General features: G+C 40.6%; 1 long non-coding RNA gene and 1 other non-coding gene across 2 annotated transcripts; both read left to right on the top strand.

Annotated features, from left to right (window-relative positions):
- Positions 1–8,122: 8,122 nt before the first annotated feature.
- LOC131241901 (small nucleolar RNA snoR97) lies at positions 8,123–8,232 on the top strand. The gene has a single exon (XR_009169465.1). It is a non-coding gene; the product is annotated as a small nucleolar RNA snoR97 (small nucleolar RNA).
- Positions 8,233–21,418: 13,186 nt separating this feature from the next.
- Positions 21,419–23,056, top strand: LOC131238610 (uncharacterized). The gene is made up of 3 exons (XR_009167975.1): positions 21,419–21,596; positions 21,720–21,945; positions 22,549–23,056. It is a non-coding gene; the product is annotated as an uncharacterized LOC131238610 (long non-coding RNA).
- Positions 23,057–23,964: the final 908 nt, after the last annotated feature.

Consider the following 23,964-nt stretch of genomic DNA (forward strand, 5'->3'; position numbering starts at 1 on the left):
GTGATGAATCCATTTTGGATGTCTTGGATGGGAGTGAGTGAGTACTTGAAATGAGAAGGGGAGGGGCTATTTATAGCCTTCAAACCCGATTTTCTTGTAATTCCTGGTAATCTTAGGGGGCAAAAGGTGGCTGAAGGGTTAAGATTAGAGATCGTCATGCAACATCATTTCATAGGTTGGATGAGGTGGTAAAAGAGTAATTTTGGGTAAGGAGATGGGGCATCGAAGTAAATACACTTCAACCGTACACTTAGGGTTTGAAAAAGAAAAATTCCACATACTTGAGAGATGCCACCCTAAAGAGGGGGAGTGTCATGTGGCTGGCAGCAACCTAGTCACTACCAGTCCCCAGTTGGACTCCATGCTTTGGTAGGCAACCTCCTTAAAATGTGTGGAGGCTTTGTTGTGAAGGTTGCTGCTTTGAGGTTTTGCCTATTTCTTCAATTGGACTTGCTTTTAGGCTTTAGTTCGAGCTTACTTTTGGGCTTAGCTAAGTGAGTTGATTGGGTTGTTGGATTGGGTAGGTTGACCGGATGAGTTAACTCAGCGAGTTGATTGAGTGAGTTGACTCACCGAGCTGACTTAAGGTTCTAGGGTTTTAGGTTATCAGGGTGATACAGGACAATTAACCACTTGCTTTAAAAGCTCGAATTGTTAGAGTATAACGAATTAATCCCTTTATCTCATAGCCCAGGCCCTACATCTCATAGGTTTAGGATCTTGGCCGAACCCTCTTCATGGGCCCCAAATCACATGGGCCGCCCACTCCGAGTGTGTCCCCGCATCCCACAGGCTACCTCACTCGAGCCCGGTGTGAATGTGCATTAATCACCCCTGGTGAGGAGTCTTGAATATGAGACCTCCCCCGTGGGCCCTAAATCACATGGGTCACCCACCCCGAGTATACCCCTGCATCCCACAGGCGATCTCACTCGAGCCCAGTGTAAAAATGCCTTACATTAATTACCCCCAGTGAGGAGTCTCGAACACGAGACCTCCCTCTCTGATACCAATTTGATGTAGGACAATTAATCACTTGCTCTAAAAGCTCGAACTATTAGAGTATAACGAATTAATCCCTTTATCTCATAGCCCCAGGCCCCACATCTCATGGGTTTAAGACCTCAACCGAACCCTCTTCATGGGCCCCAAATCATATGGGCCGCCCACCCCGAGTGTGTCCCCGCATCCCATGGGCTACTCCACTCGAGCCCGGTATGAAATGCGCATTACTCACCCTTGGTGAGGAGTCTCGAACATGAGACCTCCCCCATGGGCCCCAAATCACATGGGTCACTCACCCCGAGTGTGCCCCTGCATCCCACAAGCGACCCCACTCAAGCCCAGTATGAAAATGCCCCTGCATTACAGGGCTTAGGGCTAGGCTGACTAGGTTGTCTGGGTTGAATGGGCTAAATTTAGAGTTTATGATTGGGGTTCCTAAGACTTAGGCTTGTAGGGTTGAGGTTTAACATCGAGGTTTGGTTGACCATTCATCAGTTCAAATTCAATCAGCTTATCAACATGCTACGTGGTTTCTAAGTTATATCATGATTTTAAACTATTTAAAGTGTGCCAAGCAACTAGAAATGTTTAATTCAAGTTACACTTGTAAGAAGTGCGAGCACATGTTATTTAATTATGTAAGGCTAAAGTGGTGGTAGCATTGATGACCATGATTACATATAATTATATATTATGTTGGGTGGATGTCCATCCTAAATTTGAAAAGAGTCTGGATCATCTGTTATTCGGTAAACAGGGATTCCCTGATTGCCTAATCCTCATTCGTCCATGTGACCACTCACTTTAAAAAAAAAGGAAAAAAGAAAAAGAAAAAACTTCGGACGGCAGGTCATTATAAAGAAAAAATAGAGGAAAAAAAAACTAGAAAAAGAAAACGGGAAGGGAGGGAAAAGAAAACGAAGAAAAGGGGGAGAGTCTCATCTCCTATCTCTCTCTTCTGTTGGGTCATTTTCCTTTCTGGCTAAAAGGCGAGAGTTATAGAAATTGCAGAAGATTTATGAGGTGGGTCATTTTCCTTTCTGGCTAAAAGGCGAGAGTTATAGAAATTGCAGAAGATTTACGAGGTTGGTATTTGAATTTTCATATATTTTAGTTGGGTTTTCCTTTAAATTTAGATTCCTGGGATCTTATTTCCGTGTCTTCATTAAATTACAAGATTCCGTGTTTTTTTCTGGACTGACTTTTGGCTGGATAATGTACACTGTTTTCCACCTGATATGTGGTCTGGATGTCATACGCATGTGCCGAGTTGACACAGGTCTACTCCGATTGAAGGAAATTGGGGCAACCCATTAACTAATTTTTGCTTTGTTACAACAAAATGAAAGTAATTTGGGAATGCAGGTTGCTTCCAAGAAGAAAAATGTGGCAGATGAAGCCAGAGTACTCCTACAGGCAAAGCTGAGGCAAGCAGCTTCAACACCATAATGGAACAAAAAGGTATGGTGGTGTGTAATCACTGATTCAAAATTTTGGAAACCCAAGTCTATCCATGAAGCCGTTCTACTGAATCAAAAGGACTTCTGTTTTGTGAAATCTAATTTGTAGTTCAATACATGCATGACTGATCTTGCTATTGATTTTATTGGCCTTACAACTCTAAAAATCTAGTCCAGTTTCAGAACATTGACTTTGAGTAATAACGTTATCGAATTAAATCCTTTCATGGTGATGAGTAATAGAATGAATTGGATGACATCCCTTTAGTATATACGAGTTGAGCAGTGGAATCTGCTGTGTGAGCTAATAATTAAGATTGGTTTAGTAATTGGATGAAATCCCTTTATAATTTAGTAATTTTTTAATTGTAACACATTGGGACCTTATAATTCCCGTTGTCATTAATAAGCAGACATTTCTTAGACTGTTATTAGAAAATTGTACAATTTAGGAGCTGACTCTCATATGAATAGGTCCCTCGTTCGAAAACCTGAAACTTCAGTCTTGATGTTCAGCAGGTCATGTTTTATATCCACTCCGCCCGTCCATTGCACTAGCTAATGTTAGGACATGAACCAAAAGTTGTTTGCTAGAAGATACCCTTCGTGATTTTGAGAAAATGGCAAACAATTGTTTTCTGGAAGATACTCTAGTGCTGGATGTCTTCCTGCAAGGTACTTGGAAGAGGAATTTTGGCACGAAATAGCTTGTGGAAAGATAGAATCTCTTGGCAACCCATGGTGCCTTTACATCTCAAGATAGTGAATCTATTGGCAATTCTTACTGGTATTAATCAAAAGAATTCTGATGCCATTGTTCAGAAGGTAATATATCTCATCCATTGTCATGTACATATGAGCAAACCAATTTTCATCTAATTTCAGGGAATTCAACTTTTTTTTTTCCAGAGAATTTTACAATTATTCTCTTCCACTACAGTCGCAATGTAGATGGATGGCATGATCTCCACTAGAGTAACACTGCATTACATATAGTTGCTAGTAACCAAACCAAATGATAAGTTACCAATTCAATGGTCAATGTCATTTGTATGTATATGATGTTGTGTCCATTTTTCCGCCTCACTTGAGAACTGATTAGTCTTATTAAGCTTCATTAGTGCTAGCATATCATTTTATTCGTTATAATTATGATTAGAAGGTAGCTCGTAATTCAATTTGTTTGCAATTCAATGTTACTTTATCACAAATTGTTATTGTTTTCACGTTTTTTTACTCAGCAATTCAGAATGATTCATTCAGTTCTAACCATGACATCAAAACAACTCTCTTTCCCAATACCAAATCTGAGAATTATAAAATTATGGAACATCAATTAAATTGTAATTTCGTTGTGTCCAAACAGCCCTTTTCCAAATCCTAAATTTGAAATTTGTAAAACTACAAAACCACACTTAAAACTGCAATTTTCCCTCACATTTCCCTGATTTGAGGATTCCAAGGAAAAGGTTCTATTCAGTCCTGCTCCCTTATCTGTGGTTCTATTGTTGTAGCATGTGATTTGCCTACTTCATGGTAGCAGTGCAAGCAATTTGAAGTTTGAACAACAATTCCTCCTTGTTAGATTGCATGGGCTATATAGGCCTAAATTTTGATGTGACATCTAATAGGTGGAATGGATTTTAAATAATCATCATGGTGAACCCTGCAAATTTAAGGGTGGTACAATTTCCTTCATTGTATGCAGTGGCTTTCGATGGAGAATTCATTGTTTTATATGTATGAGTTGATATATGAATTTTTCTAGTTTTTAGTTGTTATGCAGGTAGAATTCATGGCAAAATGGAATGCAGTGGTTATATGCCTATGTATGCTCAACTTATTCTATTAGATTTATTATTATTATTATTATTTGAAAACCCAAATGCTAATATATTGACCTGTTACCTTAACCGCATGTAGGCATAGAAAACAAAGCTTGTCAGGTGGGCATCAGCCCTGTCCTTATTAGTTGTTTCATTACTAGCAAGAGACCCACAAATGTCCCAAGATACACAAATTCTTGGAAAAAGAAAGGGAATCTGAACCCCCATGATAACTTTCATGCAGTTAGTGAATTATATTTTTTATTTATTGATAAGACAACATGAGCCCTATACACTGAAATACATGTCCACTTTGTGGAAATAAAAAACTGGCTGCAATGATTTGTTATATTAAGTGAAAAAAAAAATTAAAAATCAACTTTCCTTTTATGTTTTGCAGATGAATGCATATCGTGTTGCCCTTCTGTCTTAAGTAGATTGCATTGAGGTTGATGTCTCTCGCTTTTTGGATGGAGCTCTGTTTGCTCTCCATGACAGGTATATTTCATTTTAAAGTTGTATTTGTAATAAGGTTTATTCGTAACGTATTTGTAATGGTAGTTCCCCCATCTTTTAAAGTTGTCAACATATATGCACAGTTGGAAGTCACCAATATACTTGTTTAAAATAATGGATGCATGTACAATGCACAAGTGGATTTAATGATCATGTAGTCATCTTAATTTTGAAAATTTCTTTTATTGGAAGTAATGAATATGATGACCAAATTACAGAGAAGTATATCTACTTGATACGATGGGTCATTTCTTATATGCCTGTGTCGATGGGTCATTTCTTATATGCCTGTGTCTGGGCTATATGATAGGTGAGGAACTTTTTGTTTGTAGTGCCCACCCGAATGTTTGTACAATTTTTTCCTTACATGTTTAGATTTTTATAGGTGGTGTACTCCCACTTTACAAAAAAAGGTACGATTTAACATGTTTGTACAGTGGAATGTTGGCGATTATTTTGATTCACATATGGCTGATCAATGCATCTATTGACATGTGAAAAAGGCCATGGCATTGTACAATGGTGTGGCTGTTTAAAGAATGTTGGGCCCTTACTCTTGTTCTGGTGGTAGACTCTTAGGAGTTTCAACACCTAGTCAAGGGTTCGAGTACCCATAGGTGGTGAAATTCCACTACAGCGTGAGTGTGTGGGGTATGTGTGCGTGTGTTGAAAAAAAAAAAGAAGGAAAAAATGCAATGCTACGACGCTTTGTAAAGTTGTTTTAACTGTATGTCGCCTATCCCAATACCAACTTTTACTGTATCCTATTTTAGAGTCAATTCCTCTATCATAATTTTGCTTATCTTATCTTTCTGCATTTTGAAAACATGAAATTATTGTGGGGCCTTTAACTAAGCCTTAGCCCCCTAAAGGTATGTTTGATTTATATATGATCTAAATTCTTTTCAAATATTTGAAAGAGATAGGTAAAGAATTCATTTAGGACCTTGTCTTTGAAATGCATTGGAATTAAAATCACAAATCAAGGTGATTGTGAGTCCAAGTTGTATTTGAGTTGGCTTCTTGGTGATGATGATTTGAAGGCCCCAATGAATAAATCCAATGAGAAGTCTAGTGGAGGATCTAGGAAAGGAAAGAACAAAGATCGCAACCCGAAAATGTTACATCTTGTTTATAAATCTTCCAGGTATGTACATCATGCATGAAAATAATTAATTTATGTATATTTTTATACCTTTGAAGTTATGCATAAATTTAGTTTTAGAAACGACGAGCATTTAATTATGTAATCTATTATGTCTCTCTAACAGATGATAGCTTGCTCAAATTTACTATATATATATATATATATATATATATAAAGAGGAGAATGTGATATGGAAAAAAACTCATGGAAAACCTTGCCTTGTAGGCTTTCAAAGAGATGTTCATTGGCCGTGCATCAATTGGGATTAGTTGGGATGCCTCCGCACAACATTAGAGGGTTTTAAGAGAGTGTGGGGCCCACTCATCTTGTACACGCCATTAAATCCATCAAAAAGGTTTGCCCTACTAGCTATACTAATCAATGCAGCAATTTTCCTGCTAAGTATTTTTCATGCTAGCACATTACAGAATATCAATTTCTCTATTCCTTTTGCTCTCTTTGTAAATCCATTTGTTCTGGAACAGGAAGCTAATTAAAGATTGATATGAGTTCATTTTGCTAATATGGACTGAAATTTTACAGCCCCTTCTAGAGCATTTCACTGGTGCAAACCATCTATACCACTGTGAGTAAAGACCCTCAATCACATGTTAGCTTTAAGTGAACCTTAGACCATAATGGCCCATAACTCTTACACTGTGATGAATAGATGTCCAGGAAAGACTTTGCATTTTTCGGAGCTGAAAATGAAGTGTAAAAGAAAATATGAAACCAAGATGGAGAAGAAATGGAGAGGACATCTACAGGATGATGGAGAAGAATATAAAATGAGATGAGAGAGAGAGAGAGAGAGAGAGAGAGAGAGAGAGAAGCATAAAAGGTATTGTGCGGTCCAGCTGTTGAATGCTAGAAGTTAGCTTGGTTGCTGCTGCAGATTGACTGGGAATTGATTTTATTGAGTAGTACAAGTCACATTTGTATAAGTGACCTATAGTCTCCATTGTATTGTTGGGAATTGAAATGATTCGTTGTTAGATATGCATTTATACACCCAAAATTATTCTCATTTGGACAGACATTTGGGTCTACTAGCAAGCTGAACTTAATGGAATCTTGGGGTCCATTTGGTTAGCTTTTAATCAGCCCTTTGGTTAGATTTTATATGTGAATTTCAATGCGTGTTAATGTTGTAGGTGTATAGGATCTGGGTTATTCATTAGTTTCAATAGCTATGAACATGTTGTGGCCAAAACAACATCCAATGTTTAGGTGGCCCACCTGTGAATTGAATAAGAAACTAAAAGTAACTAACAGCTTGTAGAAAATGCTGCAATGGTGCAGGTTTGGGGTGAGAACAAAAAGGCCATTCAAGTTGGGGGAGCGGATTAGGTGAGACCCACCTCACCCAAGATAGTGTGGCCCTTACCGTGGGGCCCACCTTGATGCATTTATTCTATATCCACACTGTCCATCTATTTTTCCATATCATTTTTGGTCATGATCCCAAAATTTTTGCGTATACATTTAGAGTTAGGCTTGGGTTGGACTATTTTGGCTTAGTTTGGACAGAGCTTGGCATGTCCTGTTCAAATGCGTATTAAAATTTGAAGATCCCATCTGCTTCACCAACTAACTGAAATGGATGTTCTTTTATTTTAGAATGCTAGTTACTAACATCCTTTTTCAAAAACTAATTACATGAAAGTTTTCCCTGCCTGTACTATATATGTTGGAGATCAATATGGCTAAGTTGTGGTCTCTTTAATTGTCAAGTCACAGTCCCAAAATCAAATTGGTGAAACAATCCTAACTTTTGACTTATTGGAACTCGATTGTAAAATATAATCATATAATATTTGTCATTTTTTAACATTGAGTTAATCTCCACCAATCTTACACTTGGAAAATCAAATTAGTGTTTTTTTTTTTGTTCATTTTTGAACTGTTGAATTTGGTATGGCCTTGTAAATTTGTTTACTGGATTTAGTTTATGGTAGGCTTTTGATTAATCGATTAGATCATGTATTAATTTACATGTCTCACTGTTTTGGTGTGGAATGCAATTTTGCAATCCAGTATCAATTAAAATGTAGTTAAAAATGTGAAATTCTTTCTTTATTTTTTATTTGGTTCATCTAACTAGCGGGAGGCAGAAAGGAGTACTCATTTGCATAATTTTGTATGATTTTAACTATTCTCCTACCCTATAACGAAATTGGGCATGGGGGCTGAAAAACTCATAGAAATGGGATGTTGTCATCAGCTTCTTCTCTATTGCTTATCTAAGAGACTAGAGTTAAATAACAACACTAATTGTTTTTTAAACAGCCAACTCCATTTCTTGATTATTATTATTTTTCGTTTTCTTACTTAATACATAACCCTTAATTTGCGAGTCCCACCATGCATTGAATTTTGGCTCGCATGTGTCCCCATCTGAATAATTTAGTCTTAGGCCATAACACAGTGGGCTACTCACACCTCCACCTCATTGTTGTTATGGTCCATGAGAAACTACCTATTTGCTATCTTATTCACTTGATTTATTGCTCTATTGGTAGTATTTTAGCATGGATTTTGTAGGGACTTTCAATCAATTTGATTGGCCTGAAATCCCTTAAGGACCCCCTCCTTTTTTCTTTGGAATGAGAGTAATAAGTGATGTTCCCAACTCCAATGAAAATACAACTGCTTTCAGAAGCTTACATTTCAACCTTTGTAGTATGTAGTATGTAGTACGGATGCAAGATAGAGGATCAAACGTTCACTATTTTATGGTGTGCAGCTGACAGAGAACACGACCTGCAACCTTTCATGTAAAGCTGCACCTTCCAACTTGTACATGCACTTGGACTCTCTCATCTGTTCTTTGAATATTTGGTATTGCTGGTCTTCTAAATTGGGTCTCATTTTGAACTTCTACATGCACTTGGATACTCTCATATCTGGCTTTTTGGAAATTGGGTATTGCTGGTATTCTCAATTGGGTCTTGCATTTTGAATATCTACATGCACTTGAACTCTCCCATATATGGTTTTTCGGGTATTGCTGGTTTTCTCAACTGGTTTTTTGAGTGTTTTTCCTGTTCATTCTGGTTTTGATGAAGTCATGGTTTTTTAATTATAGTTAATGTGTTTATGGTGTTGGACAGAATGTATGATCTGGAGCAAGGCATCATGCATCCAAACATTTGGATTGACGGCAAGAGAATCGAATGAGGTGCTGAAGTCGAATGAGGTGCTGAAGATGAGATGATCCATCAAGTGGTCAAGGTTCCAATTAGGTACTCTCTCTCTCTCTCTCTCTCTCTCTCTCTCTCTCTCTCTCTCAGATACAGATTATAGCTATACAGTAGATGGCCAACAATTGAAGAGTTTGGATGACAATCTCATTTTATTAGGACTGCTCTAGCATAGCTCTCATGTGGAAAAATGCTCGCATGTCAACTAATGTGAATGAGATCCACACTATCCATCAGGTACACTACCTCATGCTCACCCTGGAACTCAAAAATTAGGCTGGCCCAAAACTTAGGTATGCCACACCATAGGGAAGGATTCGGATGTGGATGCCCACCATTAGTTGTGTGTGGGACACAAAAATGTGAAACTTCCCATTATGTGGGCATGGAAAACACTTTCCTATGTGTATGTTTGTCAATGTACAATTAGTGAAGCTCTGTACAAACAAAGCCTCTCTATCTGCACTACAAAATGTGGCCATGCATGCTAGCATCTTACCTGCACATCAGGTAAATACCATAGCAATATCAAGATTAGTGAACCAAAAAATTACTTATAAATTGCCATCATGTCGCTTCCACTAGCTCCTGCTCGAGTATTTGTTGTAGGATCTATTCTGTCATCTATGAAACTATCATCATGCTCAATGTTGTCCTTGTCATCTTCTTAATCCTCCAACACTTGTGCATCTGACGATACCCTGAGCAGAAACAACCACAAGTCAGGCCTCCATGAATTGAATACTTATTCTCCCATTTTGTCTGGTTGGTCCCTGGCCTGCATTTACATCTTGGCTGTTAACATCTAGTGACTACGGTAATGGTAAAGATAGGCCCATATCCTTATTTATAGGAAAATGACCAAAATAGACCCAGTTGCTCCTGTTGACAGGACAATCTTTCTACCCAACTATGCTTATAAATTGTTAGTGCTATATAGATCAAGATGTATCTGTTGTGTGTTTATTGTCTTATTTTGTAGTGTTTATAGCATCTAAATATATAGATTCCCTGGCACACGCTCCCAATCAACAAGCCACACGCAACTATTTTATGCAATATCTTATTTTGTAGTATTTATAGCATCTAAATATTCCTTACTATTTCTACTAGTTTTAAATTACATCTATCAACTGTTGAGTCCAATGAGGTTGAGCCTTTGAGTCAACCCAAGCTAGGTGAATATTTCTAATTTTTTTTAACCTTTGTAATTAGTTTTCATGATATCTCTGTTGGTCAATACATAGTAAATACATCACTAAAATGTTGCTACTTAGTGGGGGAGGTTGAGATTTTATTATACAAGCCAAGGTATAAATTTCACTTCCTTTCACTTTTTTACCTAGATTTTATCATTCACTTCACTAAAATGCCATGCACTTCACAAGTGAACTTACAGTGTACTGGCCCTGTGTCACACCCCAAACTCGGAAACTAGGCTCACAAAATTCCTGATCGCCGAATCTGGTGCCGACAGCCTCCGTAGCACCCCATTCTCGGCTCCCAGCGCCTATACGTCAGTTTCCGATCCTGGATCCCATAAGGAGGGTTTTTAATATGAATTTGTCTCGCAAGAAGTATAACCACAAGTATACCCAAATCACAAAAACGACATCATCACCACATATCCACTAATATAATCATTTCAGTACAATGTTGAAAGGGAAAAATACATGCATATAATAAAAATCTTCACAAGGCTCGGCTGCATGCTCCTGCTCCTGCTTAGCTACGACTACGTCCTAGCGTCACTTACACGCATCTATCGTGCATAAGCTTATAGAAAACTTAGAGGGTGGTGTAAGTGTGTGAGCAGTATATGCGTACTTAGAATGTAATATCATAGTAAAAGGAAATACTGGTAAGACCACAAACCATACAATATCAGAGTAAGCAAAAGTACTGACAAGTCCTATAAAAATATCATCAACCTAATCCAGGATACACGATGAAAAGACATAACAAGCCAATGTCATATACTGAGAAAGTAATGTAGGTCAGTTATGCAATGCGGAGACATAATGAGTCAAATATTAGATACCGATGATACAATATCATATGCAATTCTGAAGAGCTACAAATACCATTAGCCTCATCTAAGTCATATGAATATAGAAATATAGTAACCTAAAATACCATATGCCGAAGATGTAATGTAATATGCAATATGTGGTGCGAATGAAATGACCAAGCTGCAGTGTGAAGTCGGGATGATAGTACGTGATATCGCAGGCTATGAGACCTATCATAAAGGAGTTCTATCCAAACTAATCTCATACCTATATTTGGATAGATAGACTCAATGTGGTAAGCTCCTGATCTCAAATTAGTCACGCACCCCAATTGAAATCCTGGCCATTGTGAAAGTACACATAACAATTAGTTGTGCACCACTAGCCGGAGTGGATAGTGAATGAATGAATGAATGAGTATACAACTCCTGCCCAATCAGTCCACAAATCAGTACTGTACATCTATGGGATCATCACCGAGGTCTAGTACACTCTACATGCAATCGCAGCCCACTGACGCGCGACCATGCAAGTGGAAGAGACCTCACTATCCGCCTAGCCAGTAATCAGCCAATATCTACCCGGCATGTCGATAATGGACCCATTCACGAGCTGGTCAAACTCAGCCTAGCTTGCCCCCTACCCTCGGGCGGGTAAGGCCACACTCCCTCCCAACCGACCACGAGACAGTGGGAGACGCGACCTCCTAGTATTCGGCACTCGGGCACTCATGTATCCACTCGGTCTCGACATTGGGGCGTCTCCTGGCCACAGAAGTTTAGGGACTTTCACCCACGGACATCCAAAGTGTCCAGATGCTCAAATCAAATATTTTTGATGTCCTATCTAGCCATCCACGATATGCCTGTGGAGGCTACGGCCTTGATTTCGCTAGGACGTGTAGTAATCACAATACACAATGCAAATACATGAGTCATACAATTCAGTCATGCATTAATCTTGCGCATACCGTATGCTCATGTGAGATAGCCTTCGCCTATCAGGGAGTCTCATAACAACCTGCCCAATGACATATGCAATGGTCAACCACATCTCATGATAAACATGCAGATGATGCGCATGGGCATGTATCATGATGCTATATTGTCACATACTCATAATCAACATCAATAATTGGTATCAATATCACATACTCATAATCGGTATCAGTAACTAGCATCGATAATCGGCCCCAACAATCTGAATCAGCCTCAACAATTGGAATCGGTCGCGACAATCGAAATCGACAATTGAAATCGGCTTCGGCAACCGGAATCGGCCTTGACACGGCCTCAATAATCGGAATCGGCCTTAATAATCAGCTTCGACAATCGGAATCGAAATTGAAATCGGTCTCGACAATTTGACTCGGCCTCAACAATCTGAATCAGACTTGGTCTCGACAATCTGACTCGGCCTTGACAATTGGAATCGGAATCGGCCTCGACAATCGGAATCGGAATCGGTCTCGACAATCTAACTCAGCCTCGACAATAGGAATCGGCCTTGACAATCAGAATCGACCTAACCAAGGGCCTAAGGGAAGGTCACAATGAGGACTTTCAACCATCATTGCTCATCAATGTGGACATCTAACCATCAGTGCTCCCAAGAGGTGGCCCATCAAGTGATTTGTACACAACGTAACGGGCCATACACATCATATTGGGCCTTAACCATAGGCCTCGAATACATCACAATGGGTCTTGCCCATGGGCCACGAATACGTCACAATGGGCCTTGCCCAAGGGCCTCGAATACATCACAATGAGCCGCATCACATAAGTCTAATATACATCGCAATGGATCGCTCACACGGGCCTAACATACATCAAGTCGGGCCGCACCAATGGGCCTCATATACATCGAGTTCAGCCCCATATAGAGGCTCCTCATACATCTCATTGGGCCTCACTTGTGGCCCTTATACACATCACATTGGGCCTCCACCCATGGGCCATCAAATACATCAAGTGGATCGCATCCATGGCCGCACCAATGGGCCTTATATACATCAAGTGGACTGCGTCTACGGGCCACACCAATGGGCTTCATATACATCAATTGGCCTTCATCAATGGGCCGCACTAATGGGCCTAACACATATCACAATAGGCCTTGCCCAAAGGCCACAAATACATCACAATGGGCCTTGCCCATGGCCCTGAGATTCAAGCAGGTGGGCCCCATCATATGGGCCTTATATACATCACATCCGGCTTCTCTATCTGGGCCCGCAATTCCATCATAATGGGCCCTATCCCGTGGGCCTCAAATACATCACAATGGGCCTCTCCATCTAGGCCTCACATATATCACATTGAGCCACACAGTAGGTGGGCCCTGCACAACTAGCAGGTGGGCCTGCACCTCCCAAATGGGCCCACTAGATGAACAATATGTATATCAAGGTAGACCCCACCGTAACGTTTATTTTCCATCCAACCTGTTCACAAGGTCACAAGACCCGGATTAAGAGGAAAACAAATTACATACTTTATCCAGAACTTCTGTGCTCCCAAAAGGAGTTTTAATGGTAGGCGTTCAATCCCCACTGATTTTTGCGGTGTGGTCCACTTGATCAATGGCTGGATTTCACGGTGTGGCCCACCATGATGTATTTGAGATCCAACCTATTCATAAGTTAACGTAGAGATAGATGAAGGAAAAATAAATATCAGCTTAATTGGAAACTACTGTGACCCTTAGAAATTTTGAACATGGATGTCACTGTCCACTATTTCAATGGTGGGGCCCACTTGTACTTTAGTTCTGACTCATTCTTTACCTCATACCATAAAATAATATCTTAAAATGGTTGGATGGTATGGATACAACACACGCATCATGATGGGCCCCACCGTCTAAACAGTGGACAATGTAGATAAAACATATACATCATTGGGGCCCTACAGAACTTACTGATGGTGATTCACCCACTGACGGCGACTCACCAACCATGTAGCTGGCATGAGGTACCCCAGCCAATCCGTTCCCCTGCTGGTGGGTCCCACCGTCCCATCCTAATGGACGGTGGATACAACACATGCATCATGGTGGGGTCCACGTCCCACGCTAGACGTACACAACAGTTATGTAGCTGTTGTACGTTGCAACTACAGCTGCTTCCACATGGCAGAGCAGGTGGGTCCCACGTAGGGCCCACCATAACACATTTGTTATACAATGTGTATATATATATATATAATATTATATTCTTTTTTTTTAGTAGGTTAGTACTCCTTATTGTCAGCTCACACTTCACTGCATAAACAAGTCCAGCGTCCTTGGCGTTGGACGGTATGGATGTACATGTGGGTCCCACGTGTATGTGGCCCACTTATTTTGGAGAACTTTGATATTTGTGTTTTCTCAGTAGTCTGGGCCAGCCCGAAACGGACATCAATGGTGGCCCTGGACATGGCAACGAGGTGGGCCCCGCTTGGACAGCGGTGTGCTCCACGTGGTATACGGCATGGATAAAAATACATCATGGTGGGCCATAAGATGGGAATGAGAGAGAGAGAGAGAGAAAAGAACGGTGGAGATAGGAGGGACCCCGCCACTATGTGTCCCTCTTAGATACAAGGCATACATCAAGATGGGTCCCACCATACGTGGGCCCTCAAATCATCAAGATCACACAAATCAAATCATAAAATACACCCACCTAAAGATCTTCCTGGACTTCTCCCACCGATGCATCCTAGAGCTCCATGGAATGCATTTCAACGGTCGAGATGAAGCTTGGATGGTGGAGATGGGATGTAGGAAGGTGGGCCACACCTAGCTTCTTTGGGGAGCTTGGACGTTGCTCTCATGGAATTTTCTTGGAATGAAAATGAGAAATGAGAGAAAGAGAGAGAGAGAGGAGAGGAGATGTAAGGGAGATAGGATGGAAGGTATGGGCTCTCTTGACTTGTTGGTAAGAAAGGGAAGGCTAAGCATAGGTTGCTTTGACTTTGGGTAAGGAGAGATAAGGGTGAATGATGGCTTGTACTTGACTTATGATTGATGTGAGTGATGGAACATGTCGTAGAGATTTTTTCAGAATTTGCAATGTGTAGCGTTTTCCTCAAATTGAACGCGGGCCCGCATCTTCTGGCTTGGGTATTGCCTCGGCGTGTAAAACGCGGCGTTGGAACCACGACGAAAGCGCGGTCGCACTGGTACAAGTCTCGGGTTGAGCTGACTCCGATATGCAGGACTCGGCTTAGGATCATGCGCAAACATTGGATACAGGTTGCGGGTTGCCGGAATTCGACCAGGAGGACCGCGGAAGCCTACGAAACGGTACGGTCTAGGATATGGGCCTCACACCCTGTATGACAGTGGCTTAAGCAGAAAAAACAAGCCCATCCCTTTTGCTTTTGAGTTAGCCATTTCAAGTTTGGGTGTTTGGATCTTAAATGAAAATGAAACTGTAATCATTTTGTTATTTATTGAGTAGTTTGTGCTTCTAAAAAAAGTCTTGTGGGGCCCATTGGTCTCTGATCTAGTCCATTGACCTGATGGACTAAACTGTTGGGAGCGTTGCACAAAAACCTTAGGATCTTGCCTCCCAAAAACACCAGAATTATGAGATATAATAAAGCAATGAAATAAATCAAAGCATAAACCACACGACAAAAGGGATTTTACGTGGAAAACCCTCAAAGAGGTAAAAACCACGGGACCTCGTCCAGAGCAACAATTCACTATGAAGCAGAACGTTACGACCAATCACAAGCACACACCGCTTGGATCAAACCTTCTTTGCTCATGTAAGAGTGGATGAACAATAAGAGAATAAAGAAAACAGTGAGATATCATCGATCACAAGAACGTAGAAGTGCTGAGACGTCGACTGCACAGCAGATCACCTCTATGAGCAGAACCCTCCCTTCCACAAGCTTTCTCTCTCTTTTCTCTCTCTCTTCCTCTAGAATCACTTAAGGAAGCCTTAACATACCCTAGAATAGCCCTAGGGATCCCTATTTATAGTTTAGGAAACTCCTTTCCACACCACTGCAAAAATCGCCTCAAATTTACGTAGTCCGCACCAAATCCGGACTGAATCTTTGTAACCCTCGACTAGTCGAGCCATGGCCTCGACTGGTTGAGCGGACCCTCGATTAGTCGAGATAGGCCCTCGATTGGTTGAAGCCAAAAATCATGGCTTGCTGGACTTTGAGTCGAGTGACCCTCGACTGGTCGAGCAGCGTCATCGACCGGTCGAGCAGCCCACTCGACTGGTTGAGCAGCTCCCTTCGACCGGTCGAGCAGACTACTTAACCGGTCGAGAAGCACGGTCTAGCAGGATTTAGGACATCCCCGCTGCACAATCTCTCCTTTGAACTGAGGAGGAAAACCTCATCAAATCTCCCCCTTTCCGACTCAGGAGAAATTCGTCTTCTTCAAGCCAGCCAGGTTTCTACATACCTCAAACTTGCCCTTGAGCAATGCATTGGTCATCATGTCTGAACCATTATCATTCGTGTGAACCTTCTCAAGCTGTAATACCTTCTGTTCTAAAGTATCCCTGATCCAGTGATATCGAATATTTATGTGCTTCGACTTAGAGTACTGACTTAGATTTTTGCTCAAGTGTATAACACTTTACCGATCGTAATAGACCATGTGTTATTCCTACTTCAAACTAAGTTCCTGTAAGAACCTTTTCATCCAAAGCATCTCTTTACATGCCTTTGTGACCACAATGTACTCGGCATCTGTCGTCGACAATGATATGATCTTCTATAGCTCGCTTTGCCAAGAGACCGCTCCCCCTGCAAACGTGAACATGAACCCCGATGTAGACTTCCAGGAGTCTATGTCACTTACCATATCTGCATCTGTGTGGCCTTCTAACATAGGTTTTGCGTCACCATAGCATAGGCTCAACCTGGATGAGCCTCTTAAATACCGTAATATCCATTTCATCGCTGCTCAATGTTCTTTGCCAGGATTGGCAAGATACCGATTGACAATACCAGCCGCATATGCTATATCTGGGCACGTACACACTATAGCATATATCAAACTTCCTACCGCTGAAACGTAGAGTATCTTCCTCATCTCATCCACCTCTGCCTTCATCTTTAGACACTACTTGTCGCTCAATTTGAAGTGACTATCCAATGGAGTACTGATCGGCTTCGTTATATTCATATGGAGCCACCCTAGGATTTTCTCAATATACCGGTCTTGTGATAGCCAAAACTTTCTGCTGCTTTTGTCACGGGTTATCTCCATTCCTAGGATCTATTTAGCTGGGCTTAAGTCTTTTATTACAAATGACTTGTCCAACTCCTGTTTTAGCTTGTCAATCTTCTTGATGTCTTTACCCATGATGAGCATGTTATCAACATATAATAGCAGAACTATGAAATCACATCTGAGAACTTGCGTGTAAACACACAGTGGTCCGACTCCATTCTGTCATATCCATGCTTTAACATGAACGAGTTAAACTTCTTGTACCATTATCGTAGAGCTTGTTTCGGTCCATACAAGCTCTTCCTTAACCTACACACCATATGCTCTTTGCCCTTGACTTCGAACCCCTCTAGTTGGTGCATGTAGATCTTTTCTTCCATGTCACTATAGAGAAATATAGTTTTAACATTTAACTTCTCTATCTCCATATCCATGCTAGCCGCCAACCCAAGCAACACCCGTATGGATGTCATCTTCACCACTGGTGAGAATATCTCCTCGAAGTCTATACCTTTCCTCTGACCAAACCCTTTCACCACAAGTCTGGCCTTGAACCTCATTTGTGAATTCTTCTGCTCAACCTTCTTTCTGAACACCCACTTGTTGCTTAGAGCTTTCTTGCCCTTAGACAATTTCACCATATCATAGATGTGGTTCTTATGCAAGGATTCCATCTCCTTTTTCATAGCTTTCAACCACTCCCCCTTATGTTCGTCTGCTATGGCCTCAGAATAATCTTTTGGCTCTCCCCCATCAGTGAGCATAATGTACTCATACGATAAGTACTTCTTGGACGGATGTCTGTTTCTTGATGACCTCCTCACCTGTGGCTCAACAGGTGAATCAAGTGGGGGCTGCTCCCCCGGTCCATCTTTTGTTGGAACTTCCTCGTCCTCTGCACCTTGCTGTACTCCTCCGTCATTAGGCAACATAAGAGGAGTAACCGGATCCATGTCTTCTAGCTCACCTGAACTAGGATGAGTCTTCTCTGGCTTACAAATGTCTTATATATATTGTTCTTCAAAGAAAAACACATCTCTGCTCCTGATGAGCTTCTTCTCGGTTGGATCATACAATCTGTAGACGAACTTTTCATCATCATACTCCAAGAACACACATTGCCTGATCTTTATATTGAGTTTGGACCTCTCGTCCTTTGGTACATGAACGGATGCCCTGCATCCAAATACCCTGAGATGACTGTACGATGGATCTTGTCTAGTTCACACCTTCTCAGGTACTTTTCCATTTAACGGGGCTAATGGAGACCTGTTTATTAAATACACTGTCGTGTGCATTGCTTCTCCCTAGAATGTCTTGGGCAACTTCGCATGGGGTAACATGCATATGATTCTCTCTACAATGGTGCGATTCATTAGCTCAGCCACACTATTATGCTGGGGGTCTTGGGAACCGTCTGTTCATGCCGTATACCTAGGGACTTATAATACTCATGGAAGTCACCAATATATTTACCACTATTATCAGTGCAGATGTACTTTAGTGATCTACCTGTCTCTCTTTCTCTCGACCATAGCATGAAATATTTTAAACACATCAAAGACCTCATCCTTGGATTTCAAAGCATAAACCCAAACCCTCCTAGATGCATCATCTATAAAAGTGACAAAATACAATGCCTCACTCAAGGTTTTTGTCCTCATCGGACCACAAACATCAGAATAAACCAAATCTAATACATACAATTTATTAACATGAGAAACAAATTTAACAAATGAAACTCTATGCTGTTTCCCTAATAAATAGTCAATATAGTTTTTGAGAGGTATACCTGTCATGTCTAGAAGGAGCCGCTTTTTTGCTAATAGCTGAAGCCCTTTTTTCACTCATGTGGCCTAGACGCCTGTGCCACATGTCAATAGCTGAATCTTATGCTACGTTCAATTCACCCTTGCACACACTGAAGCTTACCTTGTAAAGGGTGTAACACTTCTTTCCTCTGGCTGTGATCAACAAACCCTTAATGAGCTTCCAGCGGTCACCAACAAATTGGCTTCCGTAGCTATTATCATCCAACCTTCCTGTTGACATCAAGTTGAGGTGAAGGTCTGAAATGTGTCTCACATATCTGAGAACCAATTTGCAGCCTACATCCATCTTCACACAAATATCACTGACCCCTACGATCTTCAATTTGCCAGAATTTTTCATCTTCACGATCCCATAGTCACCTGACTTGTAGCTTGTGAAGAAATTCCTATGTGGAGTCGCATGAAACGAGGCTCCTGAGTCTATCACCCAGTCGGTGTCCTAACTCGTAGCCGGGAGATAAACATCATGATCCGCTGAAAGAATAACTACAACGTCGCCATCTGAAGCAATCGTGGAGTCTGATTCATCTTCCTTTTCCTTTCTAGTCATTCTTCTTCTTACGACATTCATACTTATAGTTACCATTCTTGCCACAATTCTAGCATTCAACATCCTTCCTAACACTCAACTTGCCTCTTAATTTATCTCGGGCCTCCCCGCCCTTTCTGTTCTTTTCTCTCCCCTATTCTTGTGTCGCAAGGGCCTTTTATTGAGTAGACCCCTGAGACTTCCTCCTTTTCTCCTCATTGAAGAGACAAATAGTTACATGTTCCATAGACACATTTTCGTCTAGCGCGGAGTTACTCAAAGTCACCACCAATGTCTCCCAACTATCAGGCAATGAGCTAAGCAATAACAAAGCCTGTAGTTCATTGTCTAGGACTATCTTCATAGCGAAGAGCTGATTCAATATATTGCTGACCTCATTCATGTGCTCAGCCACAGAACCACCATCTTTGAACTTGAGATTCACAAGTCGTCTTATCAGAAAAATCTTATTATCGGCTGTCTTCCTCTCATACAACCCTTGCAATTTCAGCCATAGGCTAGCGGTTAAGGTCTTCGTAGACACATGGTGGAATACGGAATCGTCCAGCCATTGTCTAATAAACCCCACCGCCTTCTGGTCCAACTTCTTCCAATCATCATCTGACATATCCTTTGTTTTTGCTGATATGCCTAGAATTGGAGTATACAAGTCCTTGCAATAAAGTAAGTCCTCCATCTTAGTATTCCATATGGTCCAGTTAGAACCATTAATACTGATCATTCTTGATGAGCGACCTTCCATAATTCAGAATTGATCTTACTCCGTTCAACCAACTTGAATGCTTTGATAGCACTTTGTTGGGAGCGTTGCACAAAAACCTTAGGATCTCGCCTCCTAAAAATACTAGAATTACGGGATATAATAAAGCAATAAAATAAATCAAAGCATAAACCACACGATACAAGGGATTTTACGTCAAAAATCTCAAAGAGGTAAAAACCACGGGACCTCGTCCAGAGCAACAATTTACTATGAAGTAGAATGTTACAACCGATCACAAGCACACACCGCTTGGATCAAAGCTTCTTCGCTTATGCAGAAGTGGATGAATAATAAGATAATAAAGAAAACGTAGAGATCTCACCGATCAAGAGGACGTAAAAGTGCTGAGACGTCGACTGCAGAGTAGATCACATCTACGAGTAGAACCCTCCCTTCCATAAGCTTCCTCTCTCTTTTCTCTCTCTATCTTCCTCTAGAATCACTTAAGGAAGCCTTAGCATACCTTAGAATAGCCGTAGGGACCCTTATTTATAGTTTAGGAAACTCCTTTCCACACCTCTACGAAAACCACCTTAAATTTACGCAGTCCACACCAAATCCGAACTAAATCTGTATAACCCTCGACTAGTCGAGCTATGGCCTTGACTAGCCAAGCGAACCCTCGACTGGTTTAGGTAGGCCCTCGACTGGTCGAGGCCAAAAATCATGGCTTGTTGGACTTTGAATCGAGCGACCCTCGACTGGTCAAGCAGCTCCCTTCGACCAGTCGAGCAGCACGGTCCAACAAGATTTAGGACATTCGCGCTGCACAATCTCTTCTCTGAACTAAGGAGGAAAACCCCATCACAAACAGTGATGGGCTATCTCCCAGATTAAAATAATTTATGGTTTGTATCTTTGGACCATTTTTCATTGAAGATGGAATGATGCTGTAATTTTTTTCTTCTCCCATCTATGTGATCGATTCTAAAAAAATCACACACACATAATTGATATTTGATAAATCCCATTGGATGTTTCTCATAATGCCATCTTGTGGATTTTGTAGGTACATTCACTATTTCAAACCTTGGTATGTTTAGTGTTGATAGCTTTGATGCAATTCTGCCTCCAGGAACTGTATGTAGTCCATACTAAACTGCTTCCATTTGCAAGGTCCATTGAGCTAAGCAAGTTTAGAAGTTGGTGTCCCCTCTTCAATTGAGAGTCTGACTACCAAATTTGCAATGAATTGTTTTGCAAGGAGCAATCATGGCTGTTAGAGCATCCCAACCAACTGCAGTTGTTACCAAGGATGGTCGGATTGGTGTGAAAAACAAAACCACATTACTTCTCTCTTTGTGCTAGATTTGAATCTGTTGGCCGTTGCACAATGACCCCCGAAGAAGTGGAAGGTAGAGCTGCTGACTCTAGGAGTTGCTGGTAGTGAACCTGAAATTGATGGAGAGGAAATTGCTCCTCTTGCTAAGGGGGTGTTTGGCGCGTGGTATTGGGAAGGATTAGGTGGGATGGGATTTAAAAAAAAACATAATTATTATATATGGCAGGGATTGTCCCCTGTTACCATGGGATAAGCTTAATTCCATGCTATGTTTGTAATACGGTGGTACATTGAATGGATATACCCACCATCATTTGAAACTATTGAGAATAACACGTGTTATATCCAAACCGTTCATCTGTTTTGTAACCTCATTTTATGGCATGGGCCTAAAAATGAGGTAGATCCAAAACTTATGTGGCCCCAAAGAAGTTTTCAACGGTAGCTATTCAATCCCCGCTGCTTTCTATGGTGGGGTCCACTTGAGCTTTAGATCTACTTAATTTTTTGTTCCATGCTCTAAAATGATCTCGAAAAATGGGTGGACGGTGTGGATATAGCCCACACATTATGGTGGGACCTACACAACTTGCTAACATTGAGTGGAATTGCATGGGACCCAATGCAATTCCATCTAATCTAATTCCAAGCTTTTCCATTCTTCCCAAACATTGAGTGGAATTGGCATGGACCAAATGCAATTCCATCCCACCTAATCCCATCTAATACCATGCGCCAAACGCCCCCTAAGGAGAATGTGGCCACTCCTTGAAATCTCAAGTCAACCGACACTAACCTAAGCTTTTTACAACTAACCGTACCTTTGTAATTCATGGATCCGTTGGCTAGTCATCGTCCCAAGATGGAAGCACAATATTTTTTTGCTTATGGAAGTCCAATTCTCTTACTACGAACAGATATAATCTTTTATGTATGCAATAGACTGATAGTCTACTCACCTCATTTCTAAGCATTGTCGTTAAGGTTATAGAGAAGGAATGTAATCTTTCTCCATGCATTCAGTTTTCTTTTGGCCCACTGTAACTTCTTAGACATGTAATGTATTGGCAAGATCATCTAATTAGCTAATATGAGACCCACATTATTAAATTTTTGGCGTTGGTGTGATATGGATCGTTCATTCAATTGGTAAGGCCAGGGATGCCATGGCTCATTGCCTCATCACTTAATGTTTATGTAAAAACATTTCAATTGAATTATATATAATAATAATTATTACTGGCTTGCGCTGGGGCGTCTCAAATCTATACAAAGACTTTTACCGGCGCTTGTATAGACCTTTGTTGGTGCTTTTTCGTTATTAAAACTGTCCAGAAACCGTACTTTTACTGGCGCTTTTTCCACTTTTACTGGCACTTTTTATAGGATGGACCAGTCTTGTAGTGTGAATTGCAATTGATGTAGGTTGAGGCTAATGTTTGTTAAGATGCTAATATGGAATGGTTCTTAGTAAAATGGTAAGCTAAATAGTCTGATCAATCCTGATAATTGAAGATGCTAAGCTAAATAGTCTGGTCCATCCTGGTAGTTGAAGATGCAACTAACCATGGTAAGGTACAAGTTCCTGAAAAATTATGCAATGAACTTTATTGTTTAGTAACCATAGTATCCTCGACTGTGAATAGAATGAAGCCCACTTTCGTTATTTATTTTATTGCATTGTATTGTCATAATTCAATTCAGCATCCAAACATGACCTTCTATTCACCAACTGACATGACCTCTTATTTAACTAAATTCTGTGACTTAAATCTACCTAGGTAACTATTACTATTGCTTTATCAACTAAGTGTTTTTTTATTATTTATTTTTATTTATTTTTGAGGGTTTTAAATGAATGAAGATTGAAAACTGGAAATAGAAAAATAAATTATAATTTTCGCCAAAATAAACAACTATATTACATTTCTAAGTGAAATCACTTCACAATCACGCAACCGTATCATATCCTTAAGTGCAACCTAATCACATAGTCCATCAACCATATCATATCCTCAAGTGTAACCACATTACATTATCATACAGCTATATCATATCCTCAAGTGCAAACTCATCACATTATCTATTAATCGTATCACATTCTCAAGTGGATATATACTTCATCACACTATCACACAATCATATCATATGCATCCTCAAATGCAACCTC

Source organism: Magnolia sinica, chromosome 3 (genome assembly GCF_029962835.1).
Source record: "Magnolia sinica isolate HGM2019 chromosome 3, MsV1, whole genome shotgun sequence".
Lineage (NCBI taxonomy): Eukaryota > Viridiplantae > Streptophyta > Magnoliopsida > Magnoliales > Magnoliaceae > Magnolia > Magnolia sinica.